The sequence below is a fragment of the Oryctolagus cuniculus genome, chromosome 9, assembly GCF_051225735.1.
Source record: "Oryctolagus cuniculus isolate XC-2025 breed Fujian yellow rabbit chromosome 9, ASM5122573v1, whole genome shotgun sequence".
In the NCBI taxonomy this organism is placed as follows: Eukaryota; Metazoa; Chordata; class Mammalia; order Lagomorpha; family Leporidae; genus Oryctolagus; species Oryctolagus cuniculus.
Genome location: NC_142875.1, coordinates 23,482,795 through 23,507,606, shown reverse-complemented (window position 1 = coordinate 23,507,606; position 24,812 = coordinate 23,482,795). Strand labels below are relative to the sequence as shown.

At 39.2% G+C, this 24,812-nt stretch overlaps 1 long non-coding RNA gene across 3 annotated transcripts; it reads left to right on the top strand.

The window, feature by feature from the left end:
- The first annotated feature begins 449 nt into the window (after positions 1 to 449).
- LOC149124527 (uncharacterized) lies at positions 450 to 5,894 on the top strand. 3 transcript variants are annotated; one of them, XR_016212783.1, is made up of 2 exons: positions 450 to 925; positions 4,477 to 5,894. It is a non-coding gene; the product is annotated as an uncharacterized LOC149124527 (long non-coding RNA). The 3 variants fall into 3 exon arrangements; XR_016212782.1 differs by lacking the exon at positions 4,477 to 5,894 and adding an exon at positions 4,126 to 4,386; XR_016212781.1 differs by lacking the exon at positions 4,477 to 5,894 and adding an exon at positions 2,742 to 3,268.
- Positions 5,895 to 24,812: the final 18,918 nt, after the last annotated feature.

The following is a 24,812-nucleotide window of genomic DNA, read 5'->3' as shown; positions in this document are numbered from 1 at the left end:
AACAAATAAAGAACTCAACTAGTAGTAACTAGACAGACCATTGTTCCTAAGGAGTATAGACAATGGCTATGAACAATACACAAATCTCAAAATATTAATTGTCTCATATACATTACTCTTTTTTTTACTCTGGATATTGGTTACCACAAATCAGAGGAAACATGAATTTGCCTTTTGGGGACTGGCTTATTTCACTAAGCATAATGATTTCTAATTGCATCCATTTTATTTCAAAAGACACTATTTCATTCTTTTTTTATATAACTGATTAGTATTCCATCATATATATGTACTACATTTTCTTTATCCAGTCATCAGTTGATGGTCATCTGGGTTGATTCCAAATCTTAGCTATTGTGAATTAAACTGCTATAAACATGGGGGTACAGATAACTCTTTCATATGTCAACTTCATTTCCTTTGAGTAAATTCTCTGGAGTGGTATGGTGTGGGCAGCCACAGGTAGTCACTCCCTTTGTTTACACTTAAACATATGAATGGAGACTTCCCGGCACAGACAATTAGGCTAGGGGAGATTCCGGGAAGAGGCAGGAGGAACCTAAACCTTTCACAAGAGATGATACAAATAATCAGTCACACCTGTAACCTTCATTTATCACCTAAGTGTTTTTATTGTAACCTTAAGAGCCGTTTTGATATGTAAATCTTTTGTGCTCCTCCTTGTAAACAACTGGTCATGTTTAAATACTACTGCATTTATTCAATAAACGAGCCTTGATCAGGACTTGTCTTGGCTCCATTCTTTGCGTCCTTGTCCCCGCATTCCCACTCTCTGTTTCAGGAAGACCCAGTTCATCTTGCCGCAGGCCGGCACAAATGGCGCCCGAACAGGGACCTGAGAATTAGAGAAGCAGTGAGGAACCTGGATTCACGGAGTCGCGACTATAGAGGTATACAATTTGTGGTGAGTACCCGACACCAAAATTGTGGAGATTTATTTTGAGCAGGCATTATGGGACAAGCATCGGGAAAAATCCCCCAGTAGTAAAGGCAGTTAAGGCATTATTGCAGACGCAAGGAATAGGGTTAAAAAAGAAAGTAATAGAGCAATTTATAGAAACCATAGAAATTTCATGTCCTTGGTTTATTGAAGAAGGCCTTGTAGATGAGATGCATCGGGAGGACATGAGAAAATTGAGGAAGCCAGAAGCTGTGATGGCGAGGATAATCGATCCTGCCGATCCTCTAGTTCTATGGAAAAAGTTACTCCCTCCGCCCCTCCCTTTAAATTACTTATAAAAAATAATGATAAAAAATTATCCCTTTGTCAAGAAGGGGAATGTTTGCCAAATATCTTAAAAAGAATGTCACTCAAACCCTGAGAAAAGCAGCACAGCAAGGCCAGGAGGAAGCCAAAATCTTTTGATGCTTTTCCAGTGAAAGTATATACAGAAGATGGCCAAGAAATGCCAGTCACCATCCAGTCCCCTTTAAAATGTTAAAAGATTGAAAATCTGCTTGTGATGCATATGAGCCCACTGCTCCCTATACCTATGGCCAGGAGAAAGAGAGAGGAAAAATTCCACAGGTATCTTGACCTAGAGAAAAGTCTTGATTCAATAACCCTTTCCAACCTGATAAATGTTTTTCCATCTTTGCAGCTTATGGTAGTTCCGGTATGTCTTGAAAAGCTTTTGTACGCTATTACTTATCTGTTTTAATTGAGTGGTTGCAGTAGCCCTGATTGGATCTGGCTCTGGTTTAAGATCTCAACTTGGTTGCTGTTTTAATTAGACTAGGCGCTATGGAGGTTCCCAGCACTCTTGGTGAAACGGCGTACCTACCCAACCCCACGGCCAGCCCTGCTAGGCCCCGGCAAGTGCAGTCTTCCCTGTAAATGAGGGACCACAGCCTTTCTCTACACTCTATTCCAGCCAAAGTGTCCTACCGCACCCATGCAGGCTTAGCCAGATATCTCTTGGGAAAGGGCTCCTCAGGGCGGCTTTTTTAGTCCAATTCAATAACCTCCTCACTAGGAGGGGGGCAGGGGAAGTGCCTCTGGCTACTGCTGGCCTTATCTAAGGGAGCAAGAACCTTAATCCATTAACCCTTTCCAACTTGATGGGTTTTTCTCTTTACAGTTAATAAAAACTTAAAGCAATGGGCTCATACGCTGATAATCAACTCTTTTCTGTACTGCTGTAGCTAACTTATCTAATGAGAGTTTTCATGTGTCTTGAAGGTTTCACATTTTTCTATTGCCAGTATGAGTCTTGATTGGAAAAACTACAATACGAAGCTGTTTACGTTATTTGCCTGTCTTTAATGTTTGAGTGATTACCTAACACTGATCAGATCTAGCCCACAGCCTTGGTTAAACGTACTAATTTTTGACTAAAATGGTTTGAATCACTGATAGTTAAAATTCTAAAGCGAGTCTTTCAACTTTGGGGCTTCCAGTCGGATCCCTGGAACTCTCAAAGGATGAGACTAACTTTGTTAAAGTAACAGCTGTTTGAGTCAATTCAAATTATACAAAGTGTATTAAAATGTAGTAAATAGTAAATGATGTCATATCTATGTTGTATTCATGTTTTTGCTTTTCAGCTAGAGTAGTCTTATAAAAATGAGAGTAAAATCTTTGTATACAAGCCTTTATGTTGTTAACTAAAGTAAGCCAATACAGATTGGTTCAGAAAATTGGGCTAATGCAAACGCCCTTTGGTTTGCTTACTCAGTTTTACATGTCTTTGATATGCTTTAAACTTGTTTCTCTTAAGGATGAAGATCTTTTCAAAGTTGTAAATATGCACTAGTGACTGTGTTTGCTGCTCAAGTGGTGTTATCCTCATGTTACTTAAAAGCATGGAAATGTAATTTTGACTTTTAATTCAGATAATAGTGTGGTATTCATTAATAACTCAGTGTCTTAAGTCATCTAAGCATCAGTGCTAAGTAAAACATGAAAAATGTATTATGTATACTTTTAACATCTTAAATTTGATAAGAGAGACTGTTTAAGTTTGTCAGCATGTATTCTCATAGGTTGTCCACACATGACAATTCAAGACTGTAAAACTAACTACAGGTATAAAGTTTCAGAAGGTGTGAGCAAGTCATGAAAAGTTGTAAAAAGTTTACGATTTTAAAACATTGTTTACAGAGTTTTCTATAAGTTAAATGTTAATGCCAAAATTACACTAACCTAAAGTTGAAGTATGATCTTCTGTTATAACAATGGGATTTTTTAAAATGTGTACTAATGTTAGTAATTATCTGGAAATGGTCTCAATTGTAAATCTTAAAATCTGTTGTTGCAAAAACTGTAACGTCTCTTTTTAACAGTGTCTGCTTAATCAGTTACTCTGCCATTTCTAAAGTTAGGTCGTGTAAGCTCTTTTTAACTCTGTTAAATAGTTCTGAGTTATGTGATAATTTCGTGTGCTAATTCCTACATCCAAGGTTTTTATTTCCTGTTTATTCAACAAGAAACATAGAATCCATATTCTGCCAAAGTAATCTGTGTACTCTATTGTCTGTTAAGTTATGATTGATAAAAAGCATTAAGTCTTAAAAAGTTATGTTAAATAACATTATGATCAGATGTGATCTAAAAGTGTTAAAATTGCCCTGACTAAATGTTAAGGAATTCTATTTTGACCAGATACTCTAAATTCTCTTGGCACCTTTAACAGACTTTCTGAAAATCAAAGTTTTAAATTTTCTGGACTTTTGATACCTCCAGAGGGCCCCTGGAGATGTCAAAAGATATCTCTCTCATCTTGCAGAGATAATAACCAATTGGTTTAGATTAAAAGTGGTGCCAAGATGTGAAATGATGCTAAACTTCAGCTATAAACGTGTTTCTTTCTAGCTGCTCCAGTCTCTGGCTCAGTAGCCAGATCCTATAAAGAGGGACTGACAAAGTCTAAAAAGTGTCCCGTGGTCATGATTTGCATCACCTCAATGCCCAAACCTTACGATTAAGATATGGAATCACCCGGGAACAGGCAAGGCAAATTGTAAAATTCTGCCCTTCCCGTGTCACATAGGTCCCTCATTATGGTGTAAATCCTAGAGGTTTTATGCCTAATCAGCTTTGGCAGATGGATGTTACCCATTTCCCTGAATTTGGTAAACTAAAATACATGCATGTCTCTTTAGATACATGTTCAGGTTTTGTTTCTGCCACCCCGCAATCCGGCGAGGCTGCCAAACATCTCTCATTGCCTTCAGGCCTTTGCTGTTCTAGGAACCCCTATACAGATAAAAACTGATAATGGCCCAGTGTATACTTCCAACTCTTTTTAGCACTTCTGTACTAACTTCCACATCTCATCACCGGGATTCCTTATAATCCCCAGGGACAAGGTATTGTGGAACGAGCACATGCCACATTAAAAATTATTTATAAAAAATAAAAAAGGGGGAATACTGGACCATGGCATATTCCCCACAAAAATGGCTATCACATACTCTTTTCATTTTAAAATTTTTTAATACTGGATAATCAAGGGAAATCTGCAGCTGATCGTCACTGGCATCCTGAAACCGAAAGACAACAAGTCTACGTGAAGTGGAAAGACCCTCTAACTGCTCAATGGTATGGACCTGACCCTGTTTTAATATGGGGATGTGGACATGTTTCTATACTCTCGCAAAAAGACAATGGAGTACGATGGTTACCTGAGCGACTTGTGCGGCAAACAGACAATGTCACGAAGCAACCCCTTGATCTTCATTATGATAACATTGCTGATCGGGATCCCCCTGAAGATGAATGAAGCTTGCCGGCTCACATCAAACTAAGCCTAGGCCATGGACTCTGTTGGTGCGCACCAGTAGTTCAAAATTGTTCATGCACTTATGATAATGGAATTAAAACAGCAGAATTTGTACAATGGGTAAGGAACAATCAAACCTTGTTCTGTACTGGGAGGGTTATAGTTGAAAACCAATGGCTTAATGTGACTGATCAGTCGAAAAGGGAAAATACTGATTTTAGCATATCAAAACTGGTCACATTGACAGACTCGGGTATACCTTTGTCAATTCTAGAAAAGAAGCCTCGTTGATGTATTGGTCAAAACTGTTGAAGTAACTCTTATGGTCAATTCCTCCTTCTCTGTTGAAAGTAGCAATTTCTGGCTACATTTAGCTGCCATTAACTACTTACTACTGAAAGATCTTATAAGCTGTGACTTGATTATTATCTCAAATAATGTTCCTTACATAAAATATCTGGTACAGCAGCTAAAAGGTGAACTTCAGCATATGTTTCTAACTAATGTCTTTTCTTTTGGTGGATCTCAATGGACCCACTGGCTTTTGATGTTGCTGGGTCCTTTATTGCTGCTCTTGCCTTTTTGTCTGTGCCTCCCCTGTATATTCCAAGGCCTCTCTGTGCCATTTGGTACCGTTTGGTCTGAGATTTTAAAGTTGCATTCACAGCTTCACCCCTGAGCCAAAAAGGATGGCATTGAATTCCAATGACGGGTAAGACTCAGTCTCCTTGTACCAACCTAAGACAGGAGCCTCAGAGAATGTCTGGGGTGTCCAATGACGGGTAAGGACAAGAAGAGACATGGGCAACCTAAGACAGGAACAGTGCCTCAAAAAATAAAAAAGGGGGAAATGTGGGCAGCCACAGGTAGTCACTCCCTTTGTTTACACTTAAACATATGAATGGAGACTTCCCGGCACAGACAATTAGGCTAGGGGAGATTCCGGGAAGAGGCAGGAGGAACCTAAACCTTTCACAAGAGATGATACAAATAATCAGTCACACCTGTAACCTTCATTTATCACCTAAGTGTTTTTATTGTAACCTTAAGAGCCGTTTTGATATGTAAATCTTTTGTGCTCCTCCTTGTAAACAACTGGTCATGTTTAAATACTACTGCATTTATTCAATAAACGAGCCTTGATCAGGACTTGTCTTGGCTCCATTCTTTGCGTCCTTGTCCCCGCATTCCCACTCTCTGTTTCAGGAAGACCCAGTTCATCTTGCCGCAGGCCGGCACAGTATGGCTGGGTCATATGATAGATCTATTTTCATATTTTTAAGTAATCTCTATATAGTCTTCCACAATGGTTCCCACCAATAGTGTATTGGGGTACTTTTTCCTCTATATCCTCACCAGCGTTTGTTATTTTTTGATTTTTGGATGATAACCATTCTAACTGGGATGTGATGAAACTTCACTGTGGTTTTCACGTTTCCATGATATCTACTAATCCTGAGCATCTTTTCATGTGTCTGTTGGCCATTAGTATTTCATCTTGAAAAATGCCTATTCATATCCTTCACCCATTTCTTAATTATATTGTTTGTTTTATTCTTGTTGAGTTTCTTAAGGTCCTTATTTTTTCTGAATATTACTCCTTTATTATATGTGTAGCTTGCAAATAGTTTCTTCTGTTCTATTTGTTGCCTATTCACTTTGTTGAATATCTCCTTTGCTACCCAGAAGCTTCTTAGCTTGAAGTAATGTCTTTTGTCTATTTTTGTTTTTATGGCACACACTTCTGGAGTCTTCATCAATAATTCCTTAAGTATACCAAAATCTTGCCATGGTTTCAGGTCTTACGTTTAGATCCTTCATTCATTGTGAGTTGATTTTTTATGGTGTATAGCAGGGGTCTTGTTTCATACTTTTGCAATGAAAGATTCAATCTTCCCAACATCGTTTGTGGAAGAGACTATTCTTTCTCCAGAGAATGATTTTAGTTTATTTGTTAATGATTAGCTGGCTGTTGGGGCTGGCAATGTGGTGCAGTAGGGTAATCCTCCACCTGTGGCACTGGCATCCCATATGGGTGCCAGTTCTAGTTAGATGGCCCAAGTCCTTGGGCCCCTGCACCCTTGTGGGAAGACCGGGAAGAAGCTCCTGCCTCCTGACTTTGGATTGGCACAGCTCCGGCTGTTGTGGCCATTTGGAGAGTGAACCAACGTAGGGAGAACTTTTCTCTGTTTCTCCCTCTCACTGTCTGCAAATCTACCTCTCAAATAAATAAAATATTAAAAAAAAAAAAAAGATTAGCTGGCTGTACAAGAGGGGATTAACTTCTGGGGTTTCTATTCTATTTTGTTGGTCCACATGTGTATATTTTTGCCATTACTAGGTTGCTTTGATTGTAACTGCTCTGTACTATAGCCTGATGTCTAGTACTGTGATGCCTCCAGCTTTGCTTTTATTGTTTGATTGGTTGGCTATTTGGGAACTCATGTGATGTTTCCTTATGAATTTTAGGGTCATTTTTCCTAGATCTGAGAAGAATGTTCTTGATGTTTTGATTGAGATCACAATGAATTTGTAAATTTTTGGGAGTAGTATGAACATTTTGAATATGTTAATTCTATCAATCTATGAAAATGGAACATCTTTCCACTTTTCTGTCTTTTGTTTCTTTTCTTAATGTATTGTAATTTTCAACCTAGATATCTTTCATGTGCTTGCTTAAATTTATCCCAAATTATTTACATTTTTGTAGCTGTTGTCAATAGGACTGATATTACAAGTTTTTTCTCAGCTATGGTATTTACATATTTTAAAAATTTACTATTTTTTGGTAATTATTCATTTGTTTAGTATTTTTTTGTGTGACAAGTTTATTACAGGCTTAGCTTTATCTTAGGAATAGTGTTATCTTTTCCTGTTATTTACTTCAGTTTTTTAAAAGCACATGCAACCTTGTAGATGTGTCTCTGTTAGTTTTTAGACAAAGTAAAAGAAGAAAAATCAATTTTTTTCTGAAAATACTCTTTTTAGTAAGATTATTTTTAGAAGGAGCATATGTTATGAAATCTTTTCAATACATACATTAATCAGAAAATTTTCTTATTGTTAGAGAAATTCAGAATAATAATCATGTTCTGCAGGAGCTCAGCTCCAGTAAGATCGAGCCCAAATTCATACAGGCCAAAGAGCCACTGTGGAGCTGACTGCAGATTCATACCTCTGTATTCCCATGACATTGGGTAAGCACACACAGACCTTCAGTGCTTAGTTATGTCCCCAGAGTTATATATATGTATGCTTACAGACAATAGTGTCAGGCAACTAAATAGTTACCTAACAGAATTATATCAGCTTCTGGGTTCTTTGAATACGATGAATGTATCAGTTTATGGGCTTAGCAGTAGTGATGACAGCCAGGGAGAATGACTGACTTCATTTTCCCAACACTCCACCCTTCAGGATCCCTTACCTCACAATTGTAACTGCCAGTTATCTTCTGCAAGGATCCCTGTGTGAGACATATGCAAGCACTATGGAACATTGCATCACAATTCCATAACAACAACATAAGCAGCAAACTATGAATAAACATGCAATGAAAGTCAACCTAGACTATCCCACACAGAATAGCCCAACCATAACTGGATTTCATTATATTACTCCTAGATTAGAGTCTTCAAGTGGTCCAGGTGTTGTTTCATAATGGGTCCAAGAATTCCACCCTTCTTACCAAATCCAGTTTGTTGTCAGTTGCTGTGGTCACTTTTCAAGACAGTCCAGTTGCAGAGCTGACAGGCAACTCGGTACATAACACAACAAACCAGAAGACACTACCCTTGTGAAGTTGTGTGTCCATTCTACAAGGGGATTCACACCTACCAAGCTAAATATTTTAAGACATAGATGTACATGGCAGCAACAATGGCAAATCTGAACCATCAGGTAAGTTATGAACAAGGGATTTTTCTTGAGATAACACTAGAGTTGGCTGCAGGGTTTGTCCCAGCCTCTCATACCATACTCAGTGGGCCACAGCTATTTCCAAGTACTATTCTAAATTTATAGATACTGGAGAGGCTAGCATTGACCATAAAGCTAAGACAATATGAACTTGAGCAAGGCAGTAGCTCCTTCCTTCAGTGAATAATGTACCTTGTAGGCCATGCGGCCATTACTCAAGGTGTCACCTCCAGGTGTCACATTTCATTACTGTTCCCCATGGCAACAGGAGTGCAAACCAGGCCTTGATGGCTTTCCATGTTTCCCATGGCCACTGCCAACTGACATATTCCCCTGGCTCAAGCAGGTAACAACACATTGTACTGTTTTCCAAAATCTGGTTTTAACAGGAGGTCAGTGGTTTGCACCTGAAGTTGAATGGGCATTGCTGAATAATGCAGCCAACTCTCTACAAGGGCTAGTGTTTCTGCCCTAGGCCATTCATTCAATAACTGTAACACAGTCCACAGTCTCATGGTTCATTCCACAGGGATCTTTAGTTGACTTGCTTTCTGAGACATTTCTCCAATAGCCCATTATATCAGTCAATCATTCTGGCTCCTTGGGAACGGTATGGTGCTTAAAATTTCCAGTGGATGCCAAGATATTTCAACTGGCTTTACATTCCTAAGCCCATAAAATGAATCCCATGGCCTCTATAAATAACCTGTGGTCTTCCATACATGGCACATAGTCTTTCCAAGGCATGTAAGACCCCTTTCTGGTCAGGCCACCTAATGGGAATTGCAAAAAGCAGTCCTACAGCTGTATCTACATGATTTACAAGTACCTGTGCCTATTAGATTGGGAGAAAGGTCTGATAAAGTCTATTTGCTACCTCTAAAGGAGCACATACTCCCACATCACAGCTCCAGTAGCCACTGGCACCTGATGGAGATATTCCTAGGAGCAGATGGTACAGCTAGAACCTCTTAGTAGGTTACACATATGTTCAAGGCCTTCACTGTAGCCAACATCTCTTAGATCTTGTCCTGTGTGGAGCAACCATCTAGGTAACCATTAGGCAGCATCAGTTTCCAATGACTTTTCCAATGATTGTACCTTAGCTCGGTTATCAGCCTCATTATTATCCAGATGGGCACGTGGTACACGGTGTGATTTCCCACATGGCATACAGTGATATCTTAGGGTGTCCTATCTCTTGCAAGTTTTGACACATGGGTTGGCCTCATGGAGTTTGGTACATGACTGTCCAATATTCTCCATGCCACATCAGTATCCATACAGCTAGGTCTTGATAGATGGCCCAGCTGTCAGCAACATATGCATTAAGCTTCCATGGGCAGGCTGGCTCCAACACATTGTGGGCCTCAGTGGCCTGCACATTCTGCTTAGCTGCTGTGAGGATTTCCTGTTCTTGCTGACCTCATCCCCATCTGATGCTCGTCTTTACCAGACAGTGCAAAGGCCTCAGAACTTGTGCCAGATGTGCAATACACATTCTCCAGTATCCTAACAGTCCTACAAGCTCCTGCAATTATTTTAAGGTCATTGGGTGAGGGAGACCTGAATTGTATCTATAACTGCTTCAGGAATGATTTTCATCTTATCCAACCAGATAACATTCCGGAATTTCACAGAGTCTAGGTCCATACACTTTGGGTTCCTCAATTGTCTGGCCACATAACTAAATGGCTCAGTAAAGTGGATATAGCGGCTTTCAAATCTGCAAGAGAGTCACAGGTTAACCCCACATCATCTAAGTAGTAGAATATATGCAGTGTCATAGATATTGGCCATTGCATCAGATATGTCACTAGCAAACCATGACATAAGATAACCTTGCTGAAGAATCATGAAGGTCCATTGCCAGCTGTCCCAAGTGAAGATGATTTGGGATAAATTCATCCTGACTCTGCATACTCAGCGATGCCAATGTTTCCATTTCCAGTCTTCAGAGCAAGATCTCATCTGGAATTCCATTTGTTTTTTAAGGATTCTCAAAAGAAAAAAATTCAAAACTATAGCTTATTTGAAAGTATGTCATCACAAAAGTTAAAAATAAAATAAGAAAGGAAGAAAGAGGGGAGGATGGAGGATGGGAAGCATTAGTCTTTTTAATATTAAGATGTGTTCATACATTTGTTCATACATTTTGAAAGAGTTACAGAGACATAGGGAGAGACATACTTACATACATACATACACATGCATGTACTCACACAGATCCTCCATTTGCTGGTTCACTCCCCAAATGGCCTCATGCCAGGGCCCAGGAAGTTCATCTGGTTCTCTCATGGGTAGCAGGGGATTAAACCCTTGGGATATCCTCTGCTGCTTTTCACAGGCCATTAGCAGGGAGCTGGATCAGAAGGGGAGCAGCAGGTACATGAACAGGTGCCCATATGGATGCTGGTGTCATCGCTTGAGGTTTTACCTGCTATGCCACATGAAATATATGATGTATGTTCCCTTTATGTAAATAATGAATGAAGTAATAAAGCAACTTTAAACAAATAAAATATGACTTATAAAGATCTTCGTATTAATCTAAGTATGAATTTTACACTCTTTTAGATACTATCCAAATTAAAACAATAGATAAAGAAGATGAGCATTTGGTGCAGTGGATGCCTGCATCTCGTGTTATAGTGCCTAGTTTTATGTCCTTTTCTCCACTTTCAATTCCAGGTTCCTGCTTATGTACACACTGAGGGGAAGCAGATAATGATGTACATGGGTCCCTGCTACCCAGGTAAGAGACCTAGATTCAGCGTCAGGATCCTAGAACTGATCTGGTATATTCCCAGCTAGAATTTGGGTAGTGAATTAGTAGATAGAAAATCTCTCTTGGTCTTCTATATTTCAAATAAATGGAAAATAAATAAATAAACACAGATGTTGCCCTCTGCTGGTGTCTGATAATCTGTAAATTCTAAGTATAATTGCTAGAATGTTGAACACCTACCTACTTGTTAAAAATTTTGATTCATAAAGGGAATTCCAGAAACCAATATGCAAATGAGGGAAATATGAGCCATTCATGCAAAGCCTACAGATAAATGTTATAAAAACCCACTTGGCATTAAATCATGTAACTAATAGAAATGCAGCTTAATCCACTGGCCATAACATTAGTTATGTAACAATAATTCCCTTCTTTTTTTTTTAAAGTATGTGTCCTTTTATTTTATTTTTTATTTTTTATTTTTTTTAAACTTTTATTTAATGAATATAAATTTCCAAAGTACGACTTATGGATTACAATGGCTTCCCCCCCATACCGTCCTTCCCACCCACATCCCTCCCCTTTCCCACTCCCTCTCCCCTTCCATTCACATCAAGATTCATTTTCGATTATCTTAATATACAGAAGATCAGCTTAGTATACATTAAGTAAAGATTTCAACAGTTTGCTCCCACACAGAAACATAAAGTGAAAAATAATAGATGATATTTTTTTAAATGATGATGAAATCAGAGCAGATCTATTGTCATGTTTAATCCCAGTGAGAGTCAAGTTGGGAATTGATAATTTCTTTTTTTTTTTTTTTTACAGAGGATCAGTTTAGTATGCATTAAGTAAGGATTTCAACATTTCAACAGTTTGCACCCCCATAGAAACACAAAGTGAAATATATTGTTTGAGTACTCGTTATAGCATTAAATCTCAATGTACAGCACATTAAGGATAGAGATCCTACATGAGGAGTAAGTGCACAGTGACTCCTGTTGTTGACTTTACCAATTGACACTCCTGTTTATGGCATCAGTAATCTCCCTATGCTCCAGTCATGAGTTTCCAAGGCGATGGAAGCCCTCTGAGTTCTCCGACTCTTATCTTGTTTAGACAAGGTCATAGTCAAAGTGGAGGTTCTCTCCTCCCTTCAGAGAAAGGTACCTCCTTCTTTGATGACCTGTTCTTTCCACTGGGATCTCACTCACAGAGATCTTTTTGCCAGAGTGTCTTGGCTTTCCATGCCTGAAATACTCTCATGGGCTTTTCAGCCAGATCCGAATGCCTTTAGGGCTGATTCTGAGGCCAGAGTGCTATTTAGGACATCTGCCATTCTATGAGTCTGCGGGGTATCTCACTTCCCATGTTGGATCACTCTCCCCTTTATTTACTCCATCGGTTAGCATTAGCAGGTACTAGACTTGTCTATGTGCTCCCTTTGACTCCCAGTCCCTCCACCATGACCAACTGTGAACTGAAACTGATCACCTGGAACAGTGAGATGGCATTGGTACATGCCACCTCGATGGGATTGAATTGGAATCCCCTGGTATGCTTCCAACTCAACCACTTGGGGCAAGTCAGCCTGAGCATGTCCCAAATTATACATCTCTTCCCTTCCCTCTCCCATTCCCACTCCCATGTTCAACAGGGATCACATTTCAGTTAATTTTTTTTTTTTAATTTTTGACAGGCAGAGTGGACAGTGAGAGAGAGAGACAGAGAGAGAAAGGTCTTCCTTTGCCGTTGGTTCACCCTCCAATGGCCGCCGCTGCAGCCGGCGCACCGCGCTGATCCGATGGCAGGAGCCAGGATCCAGGTGCTTTTTCCTGGTCTCCCATGGGGTGCAGGGCCCAAGCACCTGGGCCATCCTCCACTGCACTCCCTGGCCATAGCAGAGAGCTGGCCTGGAAGAGGGGCAACCGGGACAGAATCCGGTGCCCCGACCGGGACTAGAACCCGGTGTGCCGGCGCCGCAAGGTGGAGGATTAGCCTATTGAGCCACGGCGCCGGCTTTCAGTTAATTTTTAACACTTAAGAATAACTGTGCATCAATTACAGAACTAAACCAGTCATATTAAGTAGAACAGATAAAAAAACTACTAAGAGGGATAATATATTAAGTTGTTCATTAACAGTCAGGGCTATGCTGATCAAGCCACCGTTTCCCATAGTGTCCACCTCACTCCAACAGGTTTCCCTCTTGGTGTTCAGTCAGTCGTCACCAATCAGGGAGAACATATGGTATTTGTCCCTTTGGGACTGGCTTATTTCACTCAGCATGATGTGTTCCAGATTCCTCCATTTTGTTGCAAATGACTGGATTTCATTGTTTCTTACTGCGGTATAGTATTCTAAAGAGTACATATCCCATAATTTCTTTATCCAGGCTACTGTTGATGGGCATTTAGGTTGGTTCCAGGTCTTAGCTATTGTGAATTGAGCTGCAATAAACATTAGGGTGCAGACCTCTTTTTTGTTTGCCAATTTAAATTCCTTTGGGTAAATTCCAAGGAGTGGGATGGCTGGGTCGAACGGTAGGGTTATCTTCAGGTTTCTGAGGAATCTCCAGACTGACTTCCATAGTGGCTTGACCAGTTTGCATTCCCACCAACAGTGGGTTAGTGTCCCTTTTTCCCCACATCCTCGCCAGCATCTGTTGTTGGTAGATTTCTGTATGTGAGCCATTCTAACCGGGGTGAGGTGAAACCTCATTGTGGTTTTGATTTGCATTTCCCTGATTGCTAGTGACCTTGAACATTTTTTCATGTGCCTGTTGGCCATTTGGATTTCCTCTTTTGTAAAATGTCTATTGAGGTCCTTGGCCCATCTCTTAAGTGGGTTGTTGGTTTTGTTTTTGTGGAGTTTCTTGATCTCTTTGTAGATTCTGGTTATTAACCCTTTATCTGTTGCATAGTTTGCAAATATTTTTTCCCATTCTGTTGGTTGTCTCTTCACTCTCCTGACTGTTTCTTTTGCAGTACAGAAACTTCTCAATTTGATGCAATCCCAATAGTTGATTTTGGCTTTGACTGCCTGTGCCTCCCGGGTCTTTTCCAGAAATTCTTTGCCTGTGCCAATATTTTGAAGGGTTTCTCCAATGTTCTCTAGTAACTTGATGGTGTCAGGTCGTAGATTTAGGTCTTTAATCCATGTTGAGTGGATTTTTGTGTAAGGTGTAAGGTAGGGGTCTTGCTTCATGCTTCTGCACGTGGAAATCCAGTATTCCCAGCACCATTTATTGAATAGACTGTCCTTGCTCCAGGAATTAGTTTTAGATCCTTGATCAAATATAAGTTGGCTGTAGATGTTTGGGTTGATTTCTGGTGTTTCAATTCTGTTCCATTGGTCTATCCATCTGTTTCTGTACCAGTACCATGCTGTTTTGATTACAACTGCCCTGTAGTATGTCCTGAAATCTGGTATTGTGATGCCTCCGGCTTTGTTTTTGTTGTACAAGATTGCTTTAGCTATTCGAGGTCTCTTGTGCCTCCATATAAATTTCAGCACCATTTTTTCCAGATCTGAGAAGAAGGTCTTCGGTATCTTGATTGGTATTGCATTAAATCTATAAATTGCTTTTGGGAGAATGGACATTTTGATGATATTGATTCTTCCAATCCATGAGCATGGAAGATTTTTCCATTTCTTGGTATCCTCTTCTATTTCTTTCTTTAAGGTTTTGTAATTTTCATCATAGAGATCTTGAACGTCCTTGGTTAAGTTTATTCCAAGGTATTTGATTGTTTTTGTAGCTATTGTGAATGGGATTGATCTTAGAAGTTCTTCCTCAGCCATGGCATTGCCTGTGTATACAAAGGATGTTGATTTTTGTGCATTGATTTTATACCCTGCTACTTTGCCAAACTCTTCTATGAGTTCCAATAGTCTCTTAGTAGAGTTCTTTGGGTCCCCTAAATACAGAATCATGTCATCTGCAAAGAGGGATAGTTTGAGTTCTTCCTTCCCAATTTGTATCCCTTTAATTTATTTTTCTTGCCTAATAGCTCTGGCTAGAACCTCCAGAACTATATTGAATAGCAGTGGTGAGAGTGGGCATCCCTGTCTGGTACCAGATCTCAGTGGAAATGCTTCCAACTTTTCCCCATTCAATAGGATGTTGGCTGTGGGTTTTTCATAGATTGCTTTGATTGTATTGAGGAATGTTCCTTCCAAACCCAGTTTGCTTAGAGTTTTCATCATGAACGGGTGTTGTATTTTATCAAATGCTTTCTCGGCATCTATTGAGATAATCATATGGTTTTTCTTCTGCAGTCTGTTAATGTGGTGTATCACATTGATTGTCTTGCGCACATTAAACCATCCCTGCATACCAGGGATAAATCCCACTTGGTCTGGGTGGATGATCTTTCTGATGTGTTGTTGCATTCTATTGGTGAGAATTTTATTGAGGATTTTTGCATCTATGTTCATCAGGGATATTGGTCTGTAATTCTCTTTCAGTGCTGCATCTTTCTCTGGCTTAGGAATTAAGATGATGCTGGCTTCATAGAAAGAATTTGGGAGGATTCCCTCTTCTTCGATTGTTCTGAATAGTTTGAGAAGAATTGGAGTTAGTTCTTCTTTAAATGTCTGGTAGAATTCAGCAGTGAATCCATCTGGTCCTGGGCTTTTCTTTGTTGGGAGGGCCTTTATTACTGTTTCAATTTCTGTCTCAGTTATGGGTCTGTTTAGGTTTTTGATGTCTTCCTGGTTCAATTTAGGCAGGTTGCATGTGTCCAGGAATCTATCCATTTCTGATAGGTTTCTCTGTTTGCTGGCATAAAAGTCCTTGTAGTAATTTCTGATGATTCTTTTTATTTCTGTGGTGTCTGTTGTTACATTTCCTTTTTCATCTCTGATTTTATTGATTTGGGTCTTTTCTCTTCTTTTTTTAGTTAGTTGGGCCAATTGTGTGTCAATTTTGTTTATTTTTTCAAAAAAACCAGCTCCTCGTTTGGCTGATTTTTTGGAATGTTTTTCTTGATTCTATCCTGTTGATTTCTTCTCTGATTTTAATTATTTCTCTTCTCCTACTAGATTTGGGTCTGGTTTGCTGTAGGTTTTCTAGATCCTTGAGGTGAATTGAAAGCTCATCTATTTGGTGTCTTTCCAATTTCTTGATGTAGGCACCTATTGATATAAACTTTCCTCTTAACACTGCTTTTGCTGCGTCCCATAAGTTTTGGTATGTTGTGCTGTTATCCTCATTTACTTCCAGAAAGTTTTTGATTTCTCTTTTGATTTCTTCTATGACCCATTGTTCATTCAGGAGCATGTTGTTCAATCTCCATGTGTTTGCGTATGCTCTAGGGATTCCTGAGTTGCTAATTTCCAGCTTCATTCCTTTATGGTCTGAGAAGCTGCATGGTATGATTCTAATTCTTTTGAATTTGCTGAGACTTGCTTTATGGCCTAGTATGTGGTCAATCCTAGAGAAGGTTCCATGTACTGCTGAGAAGAATGTAAAATCTTTAGCTGTAGGATTGAAAGTTCTGTAGATATCTGTTAGATCCATTTGGGCTATAGTGTCGTTTAAATCTACTGTATCCTTGTTGATCTTCTGACCGGATGATCTGTCTATTTCTGAGAGTGGAGTATTGAAGTCCCCCAGTACTACTGTATTGGGGTCTAAGTCTCCCTTTAAGTCCGTTAATAAATCTTTTAGATAAACTGGTGCCCTGTAGTTAGGTGCATATACATTGATACTTGTTATATCTTCCTGTTGAATTGATCCCTTAATCATTATGTAGTGTCCCTCTTTGTCTCTCTTAACAGTTTTTGTGGTAAAGTTTATGTTGTCCGATATTAAGATGGCTACGCCCGCTCTTTTTTCATTTCTGTTGGCATGGTATATCTTTTTCCAGCCTTTCACTTTCAGTCTGTATGGATCTTTGTTGGAAAGATGTGTTTCTTGTAAGCAGCAAATAGATGGGTTTTGTTCCTTAACCCAATCAGCCAATCGGTGTCTTTTAACCGGACAGTTCAGGCCATTCACGTTCAATGTGACTAATGATAAGTGGTAACTTTGCCCTGCCATTTGCCAAAGATAAGTTCTAATATATGCTTTGAATTCCCTGTGATCTTTTGCTGTGAGGTTTCCTTCCTTGGTTTCCTTCCTTTACCTTCTTTCATATTGATGACCGTGTTTCTTTGTTTCTGTGTGTAACACATCTTTAAGCATCTTTTGCAGGGCTGGACGAGTGGCAACAAATTCTTTCAATTTCTGTTTGCAATGAAAAGTCTTTATTTCACCTTCATTCACAAATGATAGCTTTGCAGGATATAATATTCTGGGCTGGCAGTTTTTCTCTCTTAATACCTGGGCTATATCTCGCCATTCCCTCCTAGCTTTTAGAGTTTCTGATGAGAAGTCAACTGTGAGTCTGATTGGAGATCCTCTGAGAGTAATCTGACGTTTCTCTCCTGCACATTTTAGGATCTTTTCTTTATGTTTCACTGTGGAGAGTTTAATTACAACGTGTCGTGGTGAGGATCTCTTTTTGTCGTGTTTATTAGGGGTTCTGTGAGCTTCCTGTACTAGGATTTCTCTGTTCTTCTCCAAACCTGGGAAATTTTCTGCTAATATCTCACTAAAAAGGCCTTCTAATCCTTTCTCCCTCTCCATGCCTTCAGGAACTCCTAGAACCCGAATGTTGGGTTTTTTAATAGTATCCTGAAGATTCCCGACAATATGTTTTAGATTTCTAATTTCCTCTTCCTTTCTTTGGTCTGACTGTATCCTTTCCTGTTCTCTGTCTTCTAAGTCCGATATTCTCTCTTCTGCTTCACCCATTCTGTTTGTAAGGCTCTCTATTGTGTTTTTCATTTGATCTATTGAATTCTTCACTTCAGTCACTATCCCAGTTTCCTGTTGTACTAGTTGTTTCGTTTCATTTTGATTCCTCCTTAATATTTCATTTTCACGAGAGAGATTTTCTATCTTGTCCATTAAGGATTTGTGTAGTTCCAGAATTTGTTTTTGAGAACTTCTTAATGTTCTTATCAATTTTTTGAGATCTGCTTCTTGCATTTCTTCTATGTCATCATCTTCATAATCTTGAATTGGGGTGTCTTTTTCATTTGAGGGCGTCATGGTGACTTCCTTGTTTTTATTACCTCGGTTTTTGCGTCTGTTATTTGTCATATTGGAGATATTTGGTTTCTTCACTGTGGTGCTTTTTCTTGTTATACTATGACTCTAGATTAAGTGGACTATCTGTTTTTGATGGAGCCTTAGGGCTTGAGATGGGTGTGGCCTGAGAGCTCTGTTTGGTGTGCCAAAGGTGACACTCCCAGGTTAGGCGTGGTAAATCTCTCTCTTTCTTTCTTTTTTTTTTTTTTTTTTTTTTTTTTGATTCAAAAGGGAAGTAATTCCCACAGCTGAAAGAAGTTGGAGGTAGTTAGCAGGCAAATGATATACCCACAGGAGCCAGAGATCGGAAGCTCTTTCCCAAGGACCCCACAGGGAATCTGTTCGGCCCTCAGAGTGGGCTCAAATTCTCCTTCAGCCTCCCACTGGGTTGCCAAAGTTACGGAATTGTAGAGTCTCTGGAGAGTGCTCACGTGAATTCCGTGAGTTCTCTCCCCCACCGTCTCTTTTTTCACAGTCTCAGTTCAGTAGCACCACAAATTTACTAGGTCCTAATCTCCTGTTAATTCGCCCCACCCAGAGTCAGGTTTTTCTGCTAGGCTCAAGGCCCCTGCAGACCTGAGGTCGCTCTGCTTATGACGTATGTCCAAGATGGCGCCTGCTCTTTGTCTTGCTCGCCCTTGAGAGGTGAGCGGAGAGAGAGAAACCCGTGTCCGTACTAGTCACCCTTTTTTTTTTTTTCTCTCTCTCTCTCTCTTCCAGTTAGCCTTGTGAACTTCCCCCCTCCAGGGGTCGTTCCCTCTAGTCTCCTCTCTCTGCTTGCCTGCCGGTGTCTCAGGCTATTGAGGTTCGGCTCACCTCTCGTTCCAGCGCTGGTGTGTTGAGTCTGCCGCTGGTGTCCCGAACTAATAATTCCCTTCTTAAAACACTCTCTTTGGGTGCTCTTGTTGTGGTTAAACCACTGCTTGCATTTCCTGCATCCTGTATCAGATTTCTTGTTTGCATACTGGCTTCTCCATTTCCACTAACACAGTGAATTATTGCCCAAGCACTTGGGCCATTACTACCCTTATGGGAAACCCAGATGAATTTCATGGCTTCTTGGCTTCACCCTAACCTAGACATGGCTGTTGCAGCTGTTTTGGTAGTGAACCATCCAATGGAAGACCCCACTCTCCCTCTCTGTGTGTCTCTTCATCTCTCTCCATCACTCTGCTTTTAAAATTAAATACATAGTTTCATAATGTTGATGTTTAACCCCTTGTTCCTTATAAGTGCCAAACTGCCAGTCTCCCTTCCTGAAGTACAGCATCCACAATCTAATATAAATTCTTATAAATATTTTGAAATTATTTACAATATAATTTCCCCATAAATGATAAGAATTAATTTTTGAAATCAGAAAACGTTTATAATTAAATTGTAAATTATGTTATTATATTTATATATTTATGTCTTTATCCCATAATAGGAAAGTTACAGGTTGCTGTACATCACAAAGTCAAAAAAATCAATATAAATTAAGTGAAGGCTTGAGAAGACAGCGCTGTTCAAAATCAGTGTTAATTTAAAAATCAATGTAAGTTTAAACTAACATGTTTTGTTTTATCAATATAACATACATAATAGTAGGGCAGAGTAAAGGATGCCATGTTTTATAGCACAGAAGGATAACTACAGTCTGCAATGATTTATTACATTTCAAAATAGCTATAGAGGATTCTAAACTCTAGAAACAAAATATTTGAGTAGATGGAAATGCTAGTTTCACTGATTTGATCTGTGCACATTGTATACATGTATTGAATCATACTGCACTGCATATATGTACATAAATTAAATGTCAATAAAGATTAATATAAGACACAATTCTCTACAGCCTGTGTGTGCTGTGTTTTTATTCTACATAAAAATAGATGAAGATCTAAGTACCCATAGATTAACATGTCTAACAATCAGATGATACAAACATATTTTTGCAAATATATATGCATGCTGAGAAATACCAATTTAAAACATTTTGAATCTATAATACCTTTAGCCACTCATTGTACAACACTATTAATTGTATTATTTCTTGTGGTATGTACCTTCAATTCAAGGAATTTTTGCTATTAAACTGAAAGATTTCTTCTAGTTATATAAGTTATATGCACTTTAAAATAGTTTGTTCAGTGTGCTTCTTAATTACTCTTAGCTCCAAAATGTTAGTTAATGGAATAATTTTAATCTTTGAACATTATATATCAGCTATTAAATATGTTATAATTTATTAGTAATTAGATCCCTAAGGTCTCAAACGTACTTCACATGATACAAACGTATTCCTAAATGCAATCACTTCTACCTATCTCCAAATTTAAGCCATGTTTGTTGCTCTAATGTGTGTGTATGTATATATATATGTATTATAAGTATATATGTATTCCTATATGTATAATGTATTGAAAAGGATTAAAAACAATTACAGAAATGTCAATATTTTCCATACATATGGTCCAGAGGTGACTTCAATGATGAGGGTTTTGCATTTTTATCAATAATTACTATGTGGATGAAATAGACACTCTATTTGCAGGCCGTGATAGCCACCTCCAGATTCATTGTTGCTGGAAGGCTGTTGGATCAGAGATAGGTCCTGCATTTCTTGTGGCCAAGCAATCAGTGTGACGTCAATGTCTGCATGAGTTCTTATTGTCCTCTAAAACTCATGGGGATAATGCCAATTTGTTCAGGTAAATAATACGGTGTACAATTGCTAAAGAAATTGGAGAGTTTGAGAAGGAAAGGACAGCTCAGTTGGAGTCTTGAGAAGCCCCTGTATTTAATAATTTTTATCAACATAAGATGATAGGAAAATATTTCCAGGAAGCCAGAAGTAAGCCAAAATAGTGTTGTGTCACAAAACCCATGGAAAGAATACTCAGTTCTGCTCAAGTGTCTGTGATGAGTTCTTTAAGAAAATTTATTAAAGATAACATAAAGGAGTACCTTGGTGAGCTTAGAAGTACTATATTATATTTTTTAAATGGGGTTAGAAAAATGCATAAGATGATTTTGAAGATTTTTTTTGAGGTTTAAAAATATTTATTAGAGTAAAAGCCAGAGAGGCATGGAGGGGGGCTTCCAAGAGAGGAATAAACCCAAAGGGATTGGTGGCAGTGGGCTTTTTAAGTACAATTTTGAAAAAAAAAAAAAAACTTGATAATCAGATTGGCATTCAGTTACCAGGTAGAGAGGAAAACCATCAAAATACCTCATTTACAATTCTCCACCCTAGCTGACACGTTAAGAGTCCCATAGGTAACTCATTTTCACAATAAGCTGTGAGCTCTGAAGAGCTCCCTTGCTATTCTCATGATAAATTTGGAGATTCCAAAGGAAGGAGGGTGGCCTATGTGTTCTTGCTAAATATAATGTTCTGAGGAAGGAAGCAAATATTTTACACCGCAAATTCCATTGGGATCCCCTGACTATCTATTAACTCATCTGACTCCTCACATTCCCTCCTCCAGGATGGAAACCCTAACACCTGTTAGGGGGAACTGGAGGGTGATCACTCTGGCTGCTTCATGCGGAAAAGGGCCTTCTTTGGGGAGGGAAGTCAGGACAGGGTTCCAGCAGGAGGTGGCTTCTCCAGGGGGATGCAGGGCCAGCCTGCAGAAACTCTTCCATTGGAGGTTTCATGTGCATGGCCACCTAGAATTCTACTTTTTTTAAGTCCAGAGAAGACGAATTTAACAAGCAGTTTAAGCTCACAGGATATACAATCACAGGATATAAAACCGAGGACAGAGTCGTTATTAGAGGCCCTAAGAAAAGTGTCTAAACCATGATCAAGTTTTTTCATTGAGAGGCAAATACAAACTGACAGAAAGGGCTTGAAAATAATCAGGTGGGCTTAAGTCCTTGTCAGTTATGAGGCTCAGACCTATCCATCTCTTTACATGTGTACATCATGTACAGGGAGGTGCCCTGTTCACTTCCATTACTTAGCTGGCCTGGGAGGAGAGCTGGCTTGAAGAGAAAGTAGGTGGCATTTCTAAAAGGAAAACATGTATTAGTTAACACACGGTTCTGTCTGCAGTGTTGTTGACCCTGCTTGGCCATCCCCTCGACAGCAGTGGTTACTTTGGAAGCTGGGGCGAGTGAAGGGCTTTTCACTAGAGCGAACATGGTCTGTGGCTCTAACCTGGAGCCCTTCTGATATCGAAATTTGACCCCCTAAAATATATATGAACATGTGGCCCTTTAAAGTTCCCCAGAAGCCCCACCTGGGATGCCACATATGTTATCGGAATTTGGGGTGCCATACGATATCGCCATATATTTATTAATAAATCCCCAATATTAATAAGCCCGAGTGGGTTCTTGCCTAATATTTAGAGAATTCTAAATACTGGCATAAATGAACGAGGCCGCATAGTACATTTTAAGCTTTTATTTAGTGTGAAAGACGCATAGGAGAGTGAGAGCTTTGTCTAAGAGAGAGGGGTAAATCTGGGTTCATACCGAGTACCAGGAACCAGCCACGTGGAGGAGCATCTAGGCCAGGAAGCATTGGGCAGGTTGGCTGGAATGCCACGTGCCCTGGAGGCGCAGGGCTACAGCCAGCCCCCTCCTAGTCAGAGGCCAAGGCGAGGGAGGGAGGAAAGAAGTGCGGACACACCCTGTCCTAGGCTTTTAATCCACTCTCAAAGGGGAGTGGTTAATTAACCTGATTGGCTGGTGGGCACTCAGGTGTGGCCAGGTAGGGGCATGAGGTCACGCAGGGGCGTGGTGAAGGCATGGTGAAGGCATGGTCTTCTAGTTCACAAACCTAATCAATTATAAACTGTATGCCTGTCAACTTCACTGCGACTCCAGGGCAGGTCCAACTCTTGGCTGGCATAGCTGCCAGGGCTTTTTATAAGCTGACTTCTGCTGAAGCTGTGGCTTTCTACATCAAAAACTAATGCAATGGACTGGCCTGTTCGGTCTCTTTGATGGCTGATCACTGTGTAAAGGAGCCATTAATTGGCCTGCCACCTATCTTTATATTGCTTCAGCAGCCTAGCTTCCTCTTCCTCCTGATTTTTGTTATCGCAAATCAGTGGAAACTTTTAAGAGAATGCAAGTCAAGGGGGTGCTCTGACCCTAATCTTTGGTGGCCTAAAATAGAAATTTGTAGTCACAGGCATGTTCTGATAGTGGTTCTTCTTTCAGGTAGATAATGCCTAAGAGGAAAGCTATGTCAGAAATGACCTCCTTATATATTAAATTTTAAGTCATTAGTAAAACTCTCATCCTTTCTTTGGTTTAAAAAAAGAGAGGTTTTACCTGTTTACTATGCCCATGGCAAAGTAAACCTAGCTGTGGAGTCATAATTTAAACTCTCATTTTGGCTATGCTATTACAGAAAAATGTTAGCCATCCCTTTTTTTAAGATTTAAAAATCAAACTGTACATCTAGAGGGTTCTTCAGAATAGAATTAATTTCCTATCTTGAATAAAATAGAGAAATAAGGGAACAAGTCAGGCTTCCCAAATCGCTTACTGACCATAATATCAAATGAAAACTTAGCAAACAATTTTAACTGTTAAATAACAACTTATGAAATCTTTTACCTGAAGGTCCAGTGCTTTCTATAAGTTTGAGATAATAGTATATATATTTGGAAACATTGCTTAAATATTTAAAACAAATGTAACTTGTTTGACCAGAAAACCCAAGTGCAAAAATATCAACAAATTTAAAACATCTGATACAGAAATTTAGGTCACATGAACCAAAAAGTTATCTTTTATTAACTTAGCAGTTTGACTTTATGAGTGATATTTTATCTATAAGCCAATTAAAAAAAGCTCTTAATACATTTTCCCATGTAGACATACAATATGTGCACACATGTAACATGATATACAAAATAGAACAATAGAGCAGCTTCAGTAACAGTTTTCTAAAATCCTAGCTGATTTTTTTCTTATTCCATCAACCAAGTAGAATTACTTTTTTCTCTTAGCAAAATCTAGAAAAGACAATATATTTTGGACATTTTAAAAGCAATACAGTTGAGTAGGCTTTATGAAAGAGAACTGGATGGTTGTTTGCACTGGGCAAAAGTAATGCATCCAAGGCACATTCATTCTTTATTGAAATTAAAGCACATTCAGAATAGCATGTTTTATAAACATGGGAGCGAAAGAAGCATGAGATAATTATTTTTGACAAAGAACAAATAATTGTGGTAATAACATCCAAAAAAATGTGCAAATGGGTATCTGAAGAAAATTGAAGAACAATTAATTTAAGATGCATAGAGGCCGGCGCCGCAGTTCA